This window comes from Netta rufina (assembly GCF_964035555.1).
Source record: "Netta rufina genome assembly, chromosome: 15".
Taxonomy (NCBI): Eukaryota; Metazoa; Chordata; class Aves; order Anseriformes; family Anatidae; genus Netta; species Netta rufina.
This window is the reverse complement of record NC_140138.1, coordinates 13,806,549-13,827,052: the sequence shown is the minus strand read 5'-3', so window position 1 is coordinate 13,827,052 and position 20,504 is coordinate 13,806,549.

Here is a 20,504-nt window from a genome sequence, read left to right as displayed (position 1 = left end):
TAGTGGTGTGCAGCAAGGAAACAGTGTTTTCATCCCAGCCAAAAATATATATTTATATATATGTATATATAAAATTAGGAATTTCTGCAATAAGTACACAATTATGATCAAAATAAGTTTGTAGCACTAGTTTAGATAACACTGAGTTTTGAGTTCCTAGTTTTCAGATGTAGCAAGCAGTTGAAATCCTTTTTAAGGTGCAAAATACAACCCCATCTTAACTATGAGCTGTTACCTGATATTGTCTATAATAAGTAGTTATCCATGTTTACTCAATGCTTTACACAATACAGCTATGTGCCTGCTGTTATTTCCCCCCACAGGCTTCTTTCTCTATTCAGAATAGAGGAATGTTCGTACGTACTTGCTTGAGTACGTCTGCATAGTATGGCGAATTGGTATGCAGAAAAGACCATGCGAGCTCTTGAATATGTGTTTATGCCTGAACTTTAATGCAGACAGTTTGTAGCAGCCAAGAACTGCAACTGCATTGGGAAGTCCACTTAGGTTTGAATATAGTACACTCAAGGTGGATCAAATCTTGCTGCCATTGGCAGATAAACTCAGTCTCCAGTTAGCTATCCAAACTCATTTGCAAAAGATTTGCAGCAACTACATCTGAGCAAATTTTCAGAAGAATAGCAAAAGCTAAATCCCAGAGGTGAATAACACGTTCTTGCCAGTATCTGAGTTCCATGCTCTAGTGCGAGACATTCAATGTTGTTCAGTCCACCAATAAGCTTACTTTCATATTTTTATGTCAGATTATATTATGTATTAATTGTTCATAACCCCCTTGTTTTTCTTACTAGATTGTTTATTTTAACTGAAATGTAATGAACTCTCAACCCAGAGAGGGCAATGGAAAGAAAATGCAGATGTGTTCTTAAAGTTTTCTAATTTCAACCTATTTGATAAGTTCATTGAAAAATGTAGGTGCACCTGTCTCTTTTAGATGACATTGGAATAATTAATTTTATGAAAATGACTTCTATTGGAGGTTAATTTATTTTGGCTGACAGTCACATACATTAGTAGACATGTTTAATGCCGCAGTCTGAACTTTATTTAGAAGAGTTTATTTATATCTTTGGGTGATTTCCTTGGTATGAAAGACATTTAGGATCATCAAGCATGAACATTTTTCATAGTTAAAAATAAAATAAATGAACAGAACAAAAAATAAAAATAAAAAAAGTCTACTTGAATGTTTTCACTGGTGAAGGAAATTAAATAATTTTGCATCATAAAGTAAAGTTGAAGCAGTTTCTTCGGATGACACATTTGAGTTCTTTTAAGAGTAAGCAAACATCGCATATCTTCTCTCTTTTCATTTCTTGTGGTGGGTGGGTGTAATGACAAGCAGACATTGTGAAAGTTCAGTATATGAAGTAGTGTTTGCATACACTTCAGATGGTTCCGCTTACCTGTTCTGGCCATAATTTGGTGTTTACAACCATCTCATTTGTAAATAATTTAATGACACCAAAATGGTCAAGCACAATAATATGTATTTTTAACACACATATTTTAAATAGCTCAGATATGATAGAATATAATGACTCCATACTTTAGAGAGAGGACCAAATCTGAGAATATTGAGTGCATTTAGATACTATTTGAGTGTGAAAAATCTGTATCAAGAAGATCTACATGCCCATCTCAAGTTCTAGGTTCATGAGGCCAGTACAGTAGATTTTGTAAGTGTGTATTACAGTAATGATTTCCCAAGAGGTAGCTACTCCTTATACTGTTTGTGCATCTGTGTGTAGGTGGATGGAGGCTAATGTAATTTTGAAGGCTTAATTTTAACCTGGTTTATACTAGTGTTTTCACTGGCCCCAGCTAATAAAGGAAATAAAACTGGCGGATTATGGTTTCTGTGTAATTAAGGTAATACTTGTCTTCCTAAGTTTGTGAAATGCAGGTAGTTGGTATGTATGGGGAGAGGACATGCTTACAAATTCCCTTTTTATAAACAGGGTTATGTTGCCTGTATCAGGAAATTTAATTCTTCAGAATAATTATTGCCTTTTTAGTCATTTATGCCCATGTTAAATATGTTTTGTATATATAAATATGTATTTGTATATATATGCACACAGAGAGGGATTTCGTAAAATTCAGTGGGATCATTGTAGTAGCATTTTACAGTTCTTTTTGCAACTGTGTGACAGGTAGTGAGAGTGAGATCTAAGCTATTTAGAATCAGATTTATCTTAATTTAGGTATGAATTTATTCTACTTGTGTGGAATTCCTGAGATACTTAAATGCAGAATGCATATCCTGACTGCCTTAAGATTTAGGACCCAATATTGAGATCCTGGAACAGATGCCTCCACAAAAAATTAAGCAGGGATACGTATTTCCAATTACAATTCAGTAGGTTAAATGATGGGTCAGCTGTTTAGTCCTCTCAAAGGCAGCCAAGATGAATGGAACTGAGTGTAAAGTTTGACTAATGCGTTTCCCTTCAGAGTGGTTCCCGTTGCTCCTGCCAGAATGCCAGCCCTGTGGAGTTAACCAGATTTTTTATGGTTATGCTTCAGTTTCTCAACTGCAGTTTCTCTGTAAGAGTCATACTATTCGTTGATCATGCATTCTCCTTGGTTACTAATCTGAAGTAAAAATCAGTTCAAATTCAAAGAGTCTTTCTGCACTGGTGGTCACAGTTCTCAGTATATTTGCCCTTTCTATAGATTTTGTAGGTTCTATCCTAAGTGTCCAAGGTCACTGAGTAAGGGAAGGAGAGAGGCAGACAATGATAATTCTACTGCTGTTGAGTGCTACTTTGGAATAGACTTAGAAAAAAAAATCATTGAAAAGGTGTCAGTGCTAACTCCTAAATGAACCAGAGTGAAACTATTGAAATGTGCCAAGTGTCAACTTTTATCTCGTCTAACTGTTAAAAGACTAAGTAGTGTTGTTGATGTAGCAAGGACTTATAGATCCTCACCCTAGAGGTTACTCATTAGAAGAATGATTATTATGGTAGTAGTATGGCAAACCTAAAACCCACAAAACTTAAAGTAATTGTAGTAAGTAAATCACTCATTCTGAAAGACTCTTGAAGTCCCTGTTCTCTATAATAGTCTATAGCATCAGTTGGCAATATCATGATGGATTTATTCTCAAGGAGGTTGTAGTTATATGCACAATGCAGCATATTAATTTTGACTTTTTGAGGACTTGTTGTGGGGAAAAAAAAAATTCCAGAGTAGTGGAAATCAGTTTTTTCTTCTTTTGCCCCTTGGTATTTATCTCTGCTTTTCACTGTTTTTCTTTTCCTTGTTGAACCTAATTAGTTTCCATTGGTTTTCTTCAAGCTTTCCCTGAATTTCATCTGTATGGTTTTCCAACTGCAATCTTGTCAGATAGGAAAATAAAACACATCACATGAAAACACAGTTTTGTGGGAAAGGTACTGACTTATGTTACAAGGCTTGCTAGATTTCAGGCACCTTTTTCTCCCAGTACAAAATACAAGATTTTGCAAGAGCAGTAAGAGAGAGGTGACCTTTAATCTAAGATGTAGTTTGTCTAGTTTCTCTTATGTCCGAGGCTTTAAGTATAAGGTAAGCCTACTTGCCTTTCTCTCCTCCCATGCCTCTTCCTGGTGAACTGCATTAGCAGTTCTGACCAGAAAGAATATATTCCCTTTGGGTTAATGCTTGTGTGGATACTGCCTTACAGCCTTTGTACATTCAGAATAATACATGTTTTATGTCTGAATACCATTCTGTGCTTCAAAAGGAGATGCAGTACTGACGACATAAAAGGTGGAGCGATTTATAAATGGCGGCAGAACTCTATGATTAAATTACAGGGTAACTATTTAGCCCTGAAACTATATATTGTTATTGGCCATGTACATTAAGAGATTTTCAGTAGTTAGTCTCCAGGGGCTATAATTTATAGTTTACTTTGCAGGTGGAAAAAGTTTATAGTTTGAGAAACCGTGTGTGTGAAACCGTGTTTGTGCCATTGTGTGTGAAGGGGTTGTGGAAGAAGCAGAAGACATCAAGGAAATCTTTAGCTTAATGGAAAAACCCATGGAGTATATGAACATAAGGTAGAATGATCCTTTTTTTTTTTTTTTCTTTTGAGTTTGTACAGTGTGCTGTTATCTGTGTAATTTTGGAGTCGTCATAGCATTATGCACTTTTACAGAGAAGTCCTTCATCTGTAGTAAGGCAGTTTCATGCTTGAAAAGATGCTAAAAGCCTTCCTATAAATTTTTCACTCAGTATTATTCAAATATACATGTAGCTCAGAAAATATACAGTACATTAAAGAACATTTAATGATTGTCATATAAAAATTTTGTGTGGTAACATGATTATTACATTTTAGGCCACTAATTATCTGGATATGAATTGAAATATATTGTACCCAATTGTCATATTTAATAATAAGAAAAAGGTTAGGAATTCAATCAAATTATTAACACTGTTGGTGCTATTGCACATCCATTCAAAACAAAAATAGTTACTGTTACTACTTGATTGTGGTTGATTTGGACTTTCACAGTGAATATTGCAAAACCTAGTCATTTTTTAAGCAGCTAAGAATTGACATGACAGATCAAACCGACTGTTTAAGGCTGTATCCTCTGTTGCATTTGAAAGTATTAAACTTACTGGTGATGGGTTCAAAACAATCCACAGTGTGATTGTGTTAACAGCCAGGAAGCTGGCCAGAGGACTGAAGCATGGGTGCTTGTATCCCTGGTAATTCTATCAGATGTAATTATGCTTCAGTGTAAATGTTTGATCCTTTATTTGAATTCTGCTTGATTTTTGGCCTCTGGTTTTTGTAGCAATGAGTTCATGCAGCAAGTGATTCATTTTTAGCAGTAATTTTCATGGATTGTCATGAAATGCTACTAATGAAAAAGTGGTTTAAAACTTTTTGCTGGGGAGGGTTTTTAAAAAATAAAAATTAAAGGATTTTGTGCATTTTACCATCTTACATGCTTACTTCTTGGGATACAATGTACATGCAAAGGTAGGGGACTTAAGTCCACTAGATAAGCATTTAACTTATTTATGTGAGCAGTAGGCTTCATCATGGGGAGGAATCAACAAGTAGCTTGTGATAAGCAGCTTCCACTAAGTTGCAGTGAAGCATTCCACAACTGTAATTCTGTGAAATGATTAAAATGTGCTTATATGTATGCCTTGCAGCAGCCACAATTTAAAAGTAAAGCAGAAGATTCAGTGATGCATTGGAAGGGCAAGGGTTATAGTGTCATTTCCAATAGTAAATTATTCATGAGGATCAATTAGCCAGCGTTTGTACTGTTCTTTGGAAATGCAAAGCTTCATGGAAATAGCAAGTCACAGTATTAAGTGATGAATCTTAGTTTTCTGAGATCTATAAATAAATTTCTACATTGGTACTCTTCTTTCCTTTATATAATATGATTTTTCCATTATGTACTGCAATTTTTAGTCTGCTTTCAAGAACAGATACCAGTGTTTGTTGTAACCTCCACAAGACAAACAACTGACAAGAAATAATACTATTTAAGTAGCTTCTTGCTATATGTAATACAAACTACCTCAATCTCTATTTTCTGTACGCTGCTGAGCTGCTTTTCTTCCTTCGGAGCCTGGGTTTTAATATCCTACATGTGAGTTGGCAGTGAATTGTCAGTCCAAGATAACTGTTCATTTGTTATAGGAATTGTGACATTGTGTTATGTGCTATAAGACAGTGGCATGCTTTTAATATGGGGTGGTTAGACATGGCACAATGCAGGGCCAATGCCAGCAATGCTAGGGAAAAAAAGGTGCATGAATTTTAGATGAGATATTGTGGTGGATTAGACTAGAATAATACGCTATTTGTTCATTTTTCATGTGTGTGTTTGCTCATTTGTTTGTTGTGTTAAGCATGTTGGTTTGTTTTGTTTTTGTAGTGATTATGAAGGTGTTTTTCTACAAGAAAACCATGTCTGAGCACATCGTCCCCTAAGGTCCATGAGTGGCAGTCATTTTCCTGAGGGCTTAAATATTTTGGCCATTTAAAAAAAAAAAAAAAAAAAGACAACAAAACATTGCTGTAACACCTACATGCAGAAACTAAGTTGGGAATGTCTCAGGAGTATGGCCCTAGCCCACAGATTTGTTGACAGAAACGTTAGAAACTAAGCCAACTTCACTTACTTAGGAAGATCATGTTTTTAGCTCACTGTTGTCCCAGATCACCCATGCACTTATAAAACAGCAGCAGATGGTTCCTTGTGTTTGCACAGCTGCCAGTACCAGTGGTAATAACAATGATGCTTTTCACTTCTGTAATACCTTCCATGTGACAGTCTTATGGAGGTGCATAGGTTGCTGTGTGGTTTTGTTGTGTTTTTTTGTGTGCTATCTTGGGGAACATCCCCAGGGGATGTAATTTACCTAAGGCTCCCAACAGGTTTTCTCCACTTTGTGTCCCCATCCCTAGTTTCCAAGGCAGGCCCTGGCTACAGCTCTGTTTGGTATTTATGGCTTCTTGTGTTGATGCTTTTTGCTCACACAGGATCTTCTGTTTGCTCATTTGTATTTTGATTTAAAAATCTTGAGGTACATTAGATGTTACTGAAATGGTTAGAAGTTTCACAGTAGTGAAAAAGCTTATAATTAAAATTGATGTTTTACCTGTGCCACAATAATACTTGTAATATATAGGCTTGTTATATGATTTACCACTACAGAGTAGAAAATACATATTGTAGAGATTTACAGGTTTTGTCTTTTAATGCTGTATGGGAGAACAGTTTCATTTAAAGAAAAAAAAAAAAAGCCTGCGTGAACTCTTGCATTCCCCACTATATAAATAGTATACGAATGCATATGTATATGTCTGCCTATAAATATCCTATAGATAACATATACAGCGTGTACACATTAGTAGATACAGGTGTGTATATGACTGTATACTTAACTCACCCTGTGTATGCAGGTGAAATCAGACGACTTTTTTGCCCTATTTTCCATTTCATTAGAGAAAGACAACTCTGTCCATCGCTGTTATTAGGAAGCAGTGCCCAGTTCAAGATGAGCCAGAAAGGTTAAAAACAGAACATACTACAGCATGCCTGAGGCCTGTTGCTGAATGATCCCCTGCCTTCATCAGGAAAAGGAGAAGAATTCAGCATCAGGTAGAGATCAGTGCAGTGAAGGGAATGAAGGTGTGTTTGATGTGTTGCTACCCAGCTGCAGTGTGGAGTAGGAGGCTGCTGAGAGCATCTGGCCAGTAAGGGGTAAAACCTTATCTGCAGGGCTGTGGAGCCTGGCCTTGTCCACCCCACAATGTGTCCCTGGGGAAGGGATTTGAGATTGGAAGGAACTTTTTGGTGCCCTGATGCTTGCCTTTTTCTTTAGCTCATATCATTTCATGTGATAAAAAGAGATCCTATAAACTTTGCCTTGGTAGTAGGAAGAACATTAATATTAAAGTGGAGATGAACAGATATTCTAGTATTAATGAATACACATATATAAATAGACATAGGTCTGAGGATCCTGAGTCTGTAGCTCAGCTAAAAAAGTTGGCGTAAATTTGGCCAGATTTTACATAGCATAACTTTATGGAATTTGCTAGATATTCCTTGGATTGCTAATACTAGATTTTGTGATATATTGCCTTTCTTTGGTACTGATTGGACTGTTTTCATATATTTACAAGTCTTGCATGTTTTTCTCTTCTTTACCTCCTTTGCATGAAAAAGGTAGTTCTATGTGCTCTGTGATTCCCCAGACTACTCATCTGCCTGTGCATCGTTTCCAATACATTAAAAATAAATAAATAAAAACAAACTTGAAAGTAAATATTTCTGTCTATATATAAAAGTAGTATTACTATTTCTAGTGAGGGATATTGAATGTTCAGGGGAAATCACAGTGCCTAGCTTGAATAAATAAAGGCCTGTAAGTAGGCTTTCATGACAATCTGTAAATGAAAACATATGGGGAGAATGGGTTTTATCATCCACTTTTTTTCTTGTTCCTTTTTATTTCCTGCTTCTCAGTTGACTACATTTTCTACCCATTGAGCACTGCACTGAAGTTGTGTTTTGCAGAGGTCCAGTTGCAGTTTCACTCAGCAATGTAAGCTGAGCGTCCTGAGACTCAGTAATAGAACCCTTTCACAATAGGTATGGCTTTTTTTCCACTAAAAAAGCAGTTCTGCTGGTTTCAATGTATAGAAAGCCTCCAAACAATAACAACAACAACAAAATCCTTTGTGTATTTAATAGAGGTAAAATCATTGCAGGATTATACCAAAAAAAAAAAAAAAAAAAAGTACGCTGTAGCTGTAGAACGGCTGTTCTGATAAAAAAAAATGTTCTGGACAGATAGATTGAGAATACACAACAAAAGCTAGAGCCTACCTTTTATCATGACTTTGCTGAAAGTTTTCCTGTTATTTTCCTCGTTTTCACTGGCCCTAGCCATGTACTTATATTTTTTCAGCCTTTACTATTTTCTAAAAGTATTTTACACAATCAGTAAGGAACAACATATGTACAGAAATTAATAAATTTAATATGATATGGTTAACAAGCTAAAAGTGGGCTTATTTTAATTAAAGGTACACATCATTATAGAACAGCTAACACATTCATCAATAAGACAAAAGTGTGACACAAAAACAAAAATAGAACAAAGAGTATGTTAAAGCGTTAAGGCAAAAGAACTCTGGTTGACAGAATTCCAATTGCCAGTATATAAAAGAGACTGTCATAAACATTCTTTTGAGAGGGTATGCTATAAGTCATATTAAAGAAGGAAGGGTTTTACAGCGCTTTTAAATATTCCCAGAGTTCTGGAAAGGATCCTGTAAATAGGTCTGTAATGCTTTTCATCCAAAGATCTGCAAGTGCTATGCAGATTGATGAATTAAGACTCAGAGTACTATTAATATTTACTTTCTCAGCTGAGAAGAATTCTCTGACGCTTTAGTGATTAAGAAGATCCTACATCTATATTTAGACACGCAAGACGGTGATTTTCCAAATTGCTGAATACTCAGTATTTTTGGGGCAGAAATGAATTAAGAGTATAAATACTTAATTGTAGAAATATTGGACAAGGCTTTATAAAGTTGCATATTACAGAGCCATCAGCAGCAAACTGGCAGTTAAGGTTGCATTGAGATTTTTATGCAAAGGAGGACTTTGTTCTTCACGTTTCCTACTGAGGAATTCCTTGGTCCATCAGAGCATAAGTGTGTTAAGCTTCATAGCACCCAGTAAAACCTTGCTTCCTCCCAGGGACTGGTTAAAAGACAGCACAGTGGATTCAGTGAATTTCATACGAGTGACTGGAGACATTTTGTTTTCAATTAATATATAATATACATACTTTCTGACTGTTGTGGTCTACCAGAAAATTAATCAGTGAAGCTACTAAGAAATAAGTAAAAGCTTACTTGGCAAATTAAATGTTGAAATCCATGAAGTTGTTATGGAAATCCACACCACCTTTCTAATTTTGTGGGGGGAGGGGTGCGGGGGGGGGAATAAGCAAGCTTTCAGTTGTGAATAGGAGGTTGTAGGGCCAAATCTCAGGTAAGCAGTTCAGGAAAGCCTGAAAGAGTAAGAAACACCTATTACGTAACAAATGTAGAAAGCAGTTAAAATCAAACATGATGAGGTTTGAGTTGGTTTGTTTTGTATTGTTTTTTGCTTGGTTTGTTTGCTTGTTTTTCTTTAATCATTTTACAACTGCATTCTCTGTCATTTAGGCAGCTTGACAGAAATTACAACACTGGAGGGGAAATGGAAAGCAGTAATCTATAGGATTCTAGATGACAGTCTCGGGCAAGGGAAAGCTCACAAATGCTAATTATGTAGGGAACAGGCACAAGTGCTGATCAGGATTTATTATAGACTGTTTTGTGGACAAATGAATATTGGTTTGCCTGGAACTGTGCACGCATGGTGTGCTCTCAGGGCCATGGTATCTCTGGAATCACACGGAGATGCGCTTTGCGTCACACGCAGTTGCACTTCCAGAACTGTGTGGACCTCTGCCATATGCCCAGGGTTCTGGTGCCTTTGTCTCTTTTTTTTTTTTTTTTTCCTCATGTTTTATATCTAGAACTATCACTTTTAGTGCTGTGATGGCTCGTTATACTTCCAGAACGTTTGAAATGCAATGATTGACAGATTTACAACAAAAATTATGACACATGGAATAAAAGAGCAACAGTATCCAAAACAAATGTGTGCTCATAAGGAGAAAAAAATAAAAATCTTATTCCTTACTCCATATCTGAACTAGTGGTTAATGAAATCTTTCCCCCTCTCCCCCCCATAAAGTGATCTAATGAAACCTATAACCTGCAATAAAAATCATTTCCACAGGAAAAGGAGGCTATGAAGAGGGTATTCTTCACCCTATTCTATTTAAACTGTATCTTTGGTTAATTGTAAGCACAGTGTGAAATTCTGTATCTGAGTTGTCACGTTTTGCTGAGTAAATTACTTACCAGATATTATGAATGGCTATTGAACACATGATGAGTTACGCTGTAGTACAAAGAAAAGTTTTGCTTTACAGAGGTATAAATTTTACTTTAAAAAAATATATTTTTTTAATTTCTAAATCTCATCTGCCTTAACAAATTTTGCAAGATCTAAAGGAAATGACGTAACCCAGTTGAAAAAGATGGTTAAGCAGTACATATCATATGCATCAGATTCTGTATGTGTGTACAGGACTGTATGTTGGGATGAGTTTTCTTGAGTATACAAAGTTGAGTTAGAGATGTTAGGGGGAAAATAGGAGATCAAACAAAATTTCTAAGGGTAAGATACCACCTAAAAAAAAAAAAAAATTTAAGGAAAATAATTATTGGGCTCTTTATTGGGAAGGCCCGCCCTCCTGTCAATGAGAAGGCCCTACTTTAACAAAAATGAAGCCTTACTTTGTCATGGAAAACATCTAAAAGATGGTGAATAATTAAAATGTGTTTAACTGGAAGAAGAACAAGATCATTTGTTACAAACCTCTGATGAACACAGAGGCTTATTTGAAAGTTGTCTAAAGGATTTGGGCTCCCAAAGGAGCATCAGGGGAACTGTGAGATAAAGGTAGATAAGCTTCCTAGTAAATACTCAATTTCTTCTGTTATGAAGTGATCCTATTGCAGAGAAAAAGAAGTACTTTTCTTTATCAGGCCTGTATAGTGCAATCAATATATTAATGATCATAGCTTCCAAAGAACAGGCTCGCAGATACTGAATTCAAATCAGGCTTGTTGAGGTTAATACGCAAGGGATTAATACATGGAATCGTGTTCTAAAATGATTCCATTCAAAGAGATGTTGTTTTGAGGCTTGTCATCAGTGGGACTGGAGTCAGTACAATTTAGAAAGGAGAGAGCAGTTGTTTGCCTTGACATATACGTGTAAAATACTAACATTCCTGCCTCTGGGCAGAAGACAAGAAAGCATATTTATCTAAGATCGTATTTTTCTCACTGACTGAGGGAGAAACAGTGTTGGTTCTATCCTGGCTTATTCAAATGTTTGTAGCACTTACATAGTGATGATAACATAGCTCATGCTAGAAATCTTGTAGGCCATTGTAACCTTAAGCAAAAAATCATTTTCTCCTTCTCCCCTTCTCCCCTCCATCTTGAAAAAACTATTAATGGATTGCAATTATTCATAATGATTCTACTGTGGTTTGCTTCATCTATTTTTTTCTTTAAAAACAACAACAACAAAAAGTCTTTCATGCAGATTCTTTTGCAAAAGCTAGAAGATTTGTGCTTTGCTCTTGGTATGTAATTGAAGAAGCCTTATGATGATTCTACAATACTGTGGTAGTGTGAGAGACTAGACCCAGGAAAAAAAGAAATCTGTTCTGCAGAGAAAATCTATCTTTTTTCTGCAGATACACTAGTCATTCTGGGCGTAGGAAATTAAGACTGTGTTTCTCATCATATTGAATCAGGAGATGGTTTAGATTAAGAACTCTGTCCAACAAGAACCTGGGAAAGAAACATCAAGTCCATTTTTTTATAGTATTCTAAATGTTCGTAGTTAAACTGGTCAAGGCAATCCAATGTAATCTGTCACTAGGAATGCTTAAGAAATTTTTTAGTCATTCTATATTTCATGACATGATGGCAATTTCTGGTAAAGTATGAATTAACCAAGCACATGTCAACATTGATAGTAATGGAAGTTTGTCAGCTTTAAAATGTGCAAATCCTCCTTTTCTCAACTCCTCTAACAGGCTTCTGAGACATAATTTGTTCTCCATGAACTGCAACATTGCCACATTTGTTTTCAAAATGTGTAAAGTGGAAATTGCTGTCAGGCTAAAAATTTATCTTACAAGTCCCTGCCTCCAGCAAACTTTTACAGTTAAATTATCCAGGGTTTATAATTTGTATAGACTTTTTATTACAGTTAAACCAATGTGAGAACCTCTAGTAGAATTTTTTGTGTGTTTGTTTTCAGAGATATTTCTGACCTTAGAAGACTTGCTTCTGTCCAAGTAAGGTGTTAACAAGTGACCACCTAGGCAACAAATTACAATGGTAATTCTAACCTGGAGCTTCTGTGTCCTGGCTGAGTCTGGTGACTATTTGTCTCACTAATGACAATTTTCTGCTTGAGAAAGAGTTGAAACTAATCTCTTAATTTTCCCTGGAAATGTGAATGCTTGAAAATGTTGTGAGATCTCAGAAACTACTGTGGCTTCTTCCTCCTTAAGTACTCTTTATCAGGAACTTATGAAGACATTTGTAGGCATTTGCAAAGATGCCAGGCAACAAAAGCTGACTTAGGAAAATCCATTGCTTACCAGAAGCCTCTGATAATTTTAACTAAAGTGTTAATGCTACATTTGTATGACAAGTTTTCCTACAATTTTCATGATGGTGAAAGAGTGCTGCATAGTTTTACCAGGAACCTATGGGTATGCTATCCATTGCATGTCTTTTGGGTGATTGTGGTTAAGTACGAAAAATCTATAAAGCCTAATTGTAAGGGACATAAGCGGTATTTTTTTTCTTCAATGTGATAGACCAGGGACTGAACTCTCCATATGTGCTTTCAGTGTAGCTCAAAATTGTTGATTTCCTTGGCTCTGTTTTTGGGGTATTTTTTTGCTTGATGGTTGGTTTTGTTTTTATTTTTCCCAGAGAAAGCAAAATGAAATAGATCAGCTGGAAAATATCAGCTGTGAATGGATGATGCTTTTTAGTAAGTGAATAGCTCAGATTCTCTGCTGTTCTGTCTTCCAAACATTCTTTTACTGAGCAAGTTACATTTGAATGTTTTGCAATAACATAGGTCATCTTTGGTTAGCTAGATTTATGTTAAGGAATTTTACTTCCTTAATGTAAATCTGGTATCCAAGAAGTGTTTGGATAATGCTCTCAGACACGTGATCTGATTTTTGCGTGGTCCTTTGGGGGCTCAGGGGTCAGACTCGATGATCTTTGTGGGTCCCTTCCAACTCGGGATATTCTAAGATTCTATGAAATCGTATGAAAAGCGTGTTGTATGAAATGAGTAGCACAGAGATGCTTAGTAAATGTAACTGTGATATGTACAACTCATGTAATTTGTTTCTTACCTAAGGACTGAAAAACACAAGTCTGAATTTTTAAGTTGAACACATAGACCTGACTTAAGTGTTGCTCCACATCAGTTCTACAGTTGCTCCCTGCCACTTACCTTGCCAGGTTCCTCTATCACACTTTCATTGCCACTCATTGATGTAGTGATGTTGGCTGTCCACAGTGATTTATAACAATTTCACCACCACATATGAAACTGAACCCTTGCTTCAGGAGATTTGCAGATTAAAAGTTTTAGTGGTGCTTGCATTTTGAGGTGCTGGCTTTTATGAGAACCAGAATATTGAAAAAAACACTTTATACTACCAAAAAGTGTTAGAGTTGCATGCTACACAGTATTTCCATGACTGGGATAAATTCCTCAGTTTCTCTACCACCTCCCTTATCAATTATTTACCTTTTGCATGGCACATCAGTTTTGTACCCTCCTTTTGCATGTAGCTTTCACAGCTTTATTATCCTGTGCACACAGCCTTCTGTAGAACTTGGCCAGCTCTGTCTTCTTACTGGGGATCCTGGCTGAGAAGAATAATGATAATGAGATGAGAATATAGATATCATGTTGCTTTGAGTGACTGCATGGCGACCACTTTTGCCAAGAGCTGATTGTGAACACAACTATTGGTCTTTCCAGAGCAGGCTCAGTGATGGCTGACAGCGCAAGATCGCTGCCAACTGCAAATTTGGTGAACTAAAACAATGATTATGTTACAACGGACTGGAATTCTAATTGCAGCTAAATGTGTGTTTTCTTTGCCCTCCTGCTCTGGCCTCGTCTCTAATTCTTAAAGCAGGAGCTAGCATGTATCGTTGATCCTTCTGAATTGTGCTGAGGGAGTAAAGCTGCCTATTGATGTATTTAACGTCTTTAAATGAATGATGTTTTATAATGAGTGAACAATCCGGACTCCCTTTCATCTCCTTACGTGCTAGTTTTTGATATTCAGTATGTGTATTAGAGCATAGCGCATCACATGAAATAGAAAATTTTAACCAACTTCTTCACATTTAGGAGATGAGAGCCAAGTGGCAGGATTAGAATGGCTGCATCCCAGAGGCAGGCTCAAACAGTCTTTATATTGTGCTCTGTGTCAATGATATGTAGTGCCTGGGTGGTGATTTTCATAATAGGCTAATCTTGTTGGGGAGAAAAGCAAAAGAATCAAGTCCAAATTGTAATAAGTTATTCAAACAGAGCAATTAGCTTTTTCTTTTCAAATGTGTAATACAAAACAACTGAATCTTATCTCTACTAAACCTGAACACAGAGGTCTGGGAGGGTAAAGCAGCCAACTGACAAGAGAAATGCAAAGCGATGAGGAAATGCTAAAAATGAACTGTTTTTTTATCCTTTAGAAAGATAGTATTTGGATTGTCCAGTTGATTTCAAAGCTTAGGGAGTCAAATGACAGTTTACTTTTTTAACATACCTTCTTTGAGGAAGCATCCTTCATGACATGCAACTAACAACTGGCGTAATTCACTCAGCCTTCTGGTGTGGTGTGGACTAAATTCTCTGTTGTTGAGTGTGCTGGGAAGAGTGATATTCAATGTTGCATTGTGCTGTGGCTCTAATGTAACATGAGAGAAAAGCATACTAAAAGCACCCTCCTTTGATCATTATTATTTTTTTCCTGTAGCTTGGTAATTAAATCATTAAAATTTTATCTTCACTTATCCATGGATAAGACCATTTGAAACAATTAGTATGCTGCAAGAGATGTGTGAAACCAGAAGCGTTTATACGGTGTGAGTGACAAAGATAGATTGAGAAAGAGAATAGACGAGAATGTAACAAAGCTGCCTGTACTTTGTACTATTGGCAGTAGGTGCACTTCCAGTTGAGATAGTGGCACCTGTATGAAAACACCAATAGCTAACACATAGGTTTAAATGTAAATAAATTGTGAATATGTTTTGCATTGACATTTTCCCTCCAAGTAGCATGGTGAGGGAAGTTATGGCAACTCATAGAACTTGTGCATGAGTCATTTATGTAGGTTTGCAAGAAAAATGGCATGGAGCTGAGTATCTGGACAATTTCTGCATACCTACTTAGGAGCTTTGCAAAAAAAAATAAGCTCTTTTTTTTTTTTATATATATATTATTTTTAACTTCATCATGTAGTATGAGATTGCAGAGAGGTGGATTTATTGGCCAAGGCTCATTTGATGAGTGCCATAAGAAAAAAGGACAGGAAATGTAATTTTGATTGTGACATTTTGATACATAATACAATAATTTTGCGGTCCATATCATACTTGTTCTGTGATTCCTTCACTTGTTTTATAGGAAAAAAGCCTGGCAGTAAAATTAGGCAGAAAAGAATTCTACTCTTTCAAAAACATTTGCAAGATATTGAAAAGAAGAATAGCCATTATTAAGAGCACTGATGTGTAATTCTGGTGCAAAGTCTGACAGCACACTTCAGGTCTGTGCTTGCAGTTGGAGGTGGGTTTGAGTCTGAATCACACAGACCTCCAGTGAACATCAGTCTGTTTTATTTGGGAACTATTTATTGCACAGGAGAAAGTTCAGAAATAGTTAGCCCCTAAGCAAGCATATAATATATTGTAGGAAACTATGGGAGACACAGTATGGCAATTTCCAATTCTATTCTGAGTGTTGAGAGTCCTAATTCTTTGGGACAGTTTTGTTCTAACAAGGGGGGAGATCAAGAAAGGCTCATAGTCTATAGCTGACTTTCCTTTTGTTCTCAAAAAGGAGTATATGTCTTAAAAAAACAACAACAATAACAAAACACACAAACAGACAAAAAACCTCCATACCTCTGTTCTTTCCATAAATAATTTTTCCTGACTGTTTTGCTGACAGACTGGCCTCCCCCAGGCATTTCTCATATGTCAAAAAAGTTGTAAGAGTTGTGTAGGAAACAACACTAAATTAAAACGAAGAGAACACTTCTGTTTTTTTCTTTCCTTTCCCTTACCAAATCTAAACATGGACTTTACTAAAATCTTTTAAGTTCTGCAAAAATCCAAACATCATTGCTATTATTGTGTGAGGTTACTGAAGTTCTGTAATAGGGATGTGTGCCTGTCAGTTCTAACAATGTGTTATGATACAGTACTCCATTTAGAAATGGCAATGACAGCTATTAACCTATCCTGTTTGTTATAGTATAATAGTGGAGACTAATCCCTTGATTTCAGTTAAACGCCATGAGTTTAATGCTGCCCTAGACGACACAATTGTTGGATTCGTTTAAATGAAACTATGGAATACTTTTTGTCTACATCTTTATTTTGAAAAATCTGAAAGAATTATAGTTTTGTCATTCGTCTTGTCCAAGACTTCTCCAGTGGTGAGAAAGAGGGATCTCAATTTTATTTGATCTGTACTTTTCATTTCTCAGTTCAAACGTTCATTTTTCCCTTTGGTGAAACTTGATTTGCATTTAGTCCTGACTTCTCTGTGTCTTGATTCATCAGTGAAGCTGTAACTCTGACCTAGCAAGACTACTTTGGCTGAAGCAAACAAAGAAATTCTCCTTTTTTTTTTTTTTTTTTTTTAATTCCAAACTGATCATTAAAGTCAGGGACTTCTGAAAAAACTCATTGTTCTTTCCATTGATCTGAATGTAAATCATCCATTTGCTTATGCAAACAAGGTAATATTAAATTTCAAGTTTCACTCAACCTTTGTTTTCTGAAAGCATATGCTGGCACGAAACTGGAATAACTTCTGTTAGATTTTAAAAACTCACTCGTGTGGCAGGAAAACACCTAAATTTAAGGCAGTTTTTCCTTCTTTGGCCCAGTATAGGCTGCTGGTTTTGAGAATAGACGTGGTTAGGTATGGACAGCTGTTGCATCAGCTCTATTCAACTTCTTGCTTGGCATAACACAGACCTGCTGTCTCAGCTCAGTTAAGAGGTGTGACTCAGTGGAGGCCTAGGAACAGCAGAATCCATCCTCACCCCAACCCCAGCATTACTAAAGTGTCTTCTGGATCACAGCCAGTTCATTATGTAGGCAGACTTGAGGACAAAGGATACTTGGTGCGTGGTTGTGTGCAGTTCACAGTTAGGCATGTCCTGTGTTTTCCTTCTCCATGTATAGAATTAGTTCACAATGCCAGTGTATAGGACTGAGCTGTAACAGTCAGGGATTGAGAAGGTGTGCGCTGTTCCCTTTGGTCTGTAGAAGCAAGATTGGTCCCTATATCCAGAAATTCCAGAAAAACACTGCAGTATCCATAGTCTTCTTCATAATGGTTTTATTTTGTTTCTGCCACAAATATATTCACATTTGCTCTTCACAAGCCTAATTTGTTGCAGTGAGGTGAGTTTAATTATCTTGTATCAGTCGTTTTGAAAATCCAAGTTTAGGTATACCTTGATGGTATTTTCATCAGGTTCTTCTGTATCCCCTCCCCCAGCAAATCCTTTGCTCCAAATAAAGGACATCTGAATGATCAAAAAAGAGTAATAGCCAAATAGATGATCCATTTGCAGCCCCCTTGAGAATTGTCCTGCTTGTGTATTCTGTCACTGGTATATTTATTCATATTGGAGTCAGAGGCTCACTATAGAGCAGCTAAATATCAGGACAACACAGCTGCAGACTCCAGCACTATATAAGATCATTTATAAATTGCTGATAAAATTCTACCCGGAGTTACATTTGTGCAGTACTAGTAACTTAAATTGGGTTGTCTGGATGTGGTAAGGACAGAAACTGCCCCCTCAAAACTCTCATAAAGGTGAGACATTTATCCTTTGTCATCAGTTTCCCCACATACACTATGGAAGAACAGCTGTTAGCATTAAAATGACAATTCAAAACAGTATTGTACCGTCTTTATTTAAGGTACATAGACAAAAATACTACACGTTTATTTTATGATGTGCTTTATTTGGGGGGAATCGCACTCTAATTATGAAGTATAAGAGGACTGCTCGCCATCTCCTTGATGTCTACTAGCCTAGACAAAGGGGGAAGGCAGCCAGAGCCGGGCTGGTTAGCCTGGCTGCACTGGGGTTGCAGCTCTTGGGTCTTGGGATCATTCTGGATCCTAGGCTGTTCCTAGGACATGCTGCCAATTATTTCCCCAGCTCTGCAGGCCCCGTCTGCTATAGATGGTCAAGTTATTGCCCTTCCTGAGCAGACACGAGCATTCTGCAACCACGAGGGTGGTATAGGAATGGATGAACTAACTACCTGTGGGACTAGAGCCTGGTCACGCTACAAATTGTTTCTTTCTGAGGAACGTTTCAAACATTAGTACAGATTTGGCTTTATTCAGGACTCTCTGCAGGCTTTTTCCTGAGTTGACAACAATGTTCTAATGAGAATTCAGTGTGAATAGGGTTTTTGTTGTTATTCTTAGCCTACCCTTTACTGACAGAGTAGTGTAGGTACAGCCATTGTACATGCATCCTGGCAGCTTTGTGACTGCAAAGTCTCATAACATGAATGAAAAATGTTTTACAAGTTCCCTTCATCTTTTCTTTTGGGAGAGTTGTTCAAGATAGCACCCATAAGGAAGGATAATTTTGGAGGGATAGGAATGTTCAACAGGCACATGTGCTGAAGCAGGATTTGCTCTAAAGTGCTGAGAATCCTTCTTTTGGAAATAATTTTTGAGCTTACTGGTCACGGTGGGATGAGTAATATTGATGGGAGTAATGTGAAAGTTTACAGCAACATTCTGTAAGTGCATATCCTGTTCCACTGAGCTAAAACTGGATTATTCAGATAACGTGGTTCTTTGACTTCAAGATCTTTGGAGCATGATAGGGATGGAGGAAAATCTGCTAACTATTTGCTCTTGACAGGAAGACACCTGGCCCATTCCCCTACCTTGGCAGACATGTCAAATTTGAATTATTCACTCATTTTAGTGACTTATTTTGACCTGAACTCTGAGCCATCACAGTGCAATTACTGTGTGTGTTTTTTTTTCTCTGCATGCTTAAAATATGAAAGCTCAGTGTTTGTGCTCTGCTTTGCATCAGCAAACTTTTTGAGCCTGATAAGGAAATCAAATTCCAGCCTCTCAAGCAGTTTTATTTGCAAGTTTTGCAATCCCCTCCTCTCATCCCAGTGTGTCAGGCTGTCTTGCAAATGAGACTACCTGGTTTAACTTAATGTTATTATTTAAACTTTTGCAGAGCCCATAGATATCTGTATATATTCTGTTTATTTTTTCAGTTCTTGTTAAGAATGAGGATTTTGCTGGTGAATTATTTATATGACAACAGGAAATGAGAGGGGGAGTGGTGTGAAAAATTTCCATAAAAACCTCATGCAGTTTTCAGTAGATTTCAGTAAAAACATTTTGTTCTCTTCTTTGCAAGTTCCGTTTATATTTTGTCACGAGAGAAAGCTGCCACTGATTTATTTTAAATATTTATACAGAATTGCAGTCTTAAGATATACACACACATTACGAGAACCATACATTAAGGAATTTTATCTTCAAATAAAGAGTAGGAAAGGTGGTGCCAGTAAACATCAACTGATTCATTCTTTGCTAATTACCAGCACCTGGAGCAGAAATAATTCTCCACTGAAACTAAGTATTCTGGTCAATATTGGTAGTAATTATAGATGGAAAAAATGCATCTTCTTTGTGTTAGCAAAATATCCCAATTGCAAAACACACCAGATGAAGTATGGGGTGGGATGGGATGGAATGGAGGATGTCTTGTTCATCTTTTCATAGTAAAGGAAATACTGTAACTCCGTGCACTGCAGCCATTCCTAGTCTTTATGTGGCCAGCTGTAGAATAGCCGTTGTTGTGACAACAAATGTGCACAAACTGAATTGAAGTTAAAACTACTCTTTCCCAGAAATGCCTTGCCTATGACTTACATGATTCCCTTTTTTTTTATTATTATTATTTGTATCTTTTTCTCTTTTATTTTATTTTTTTTT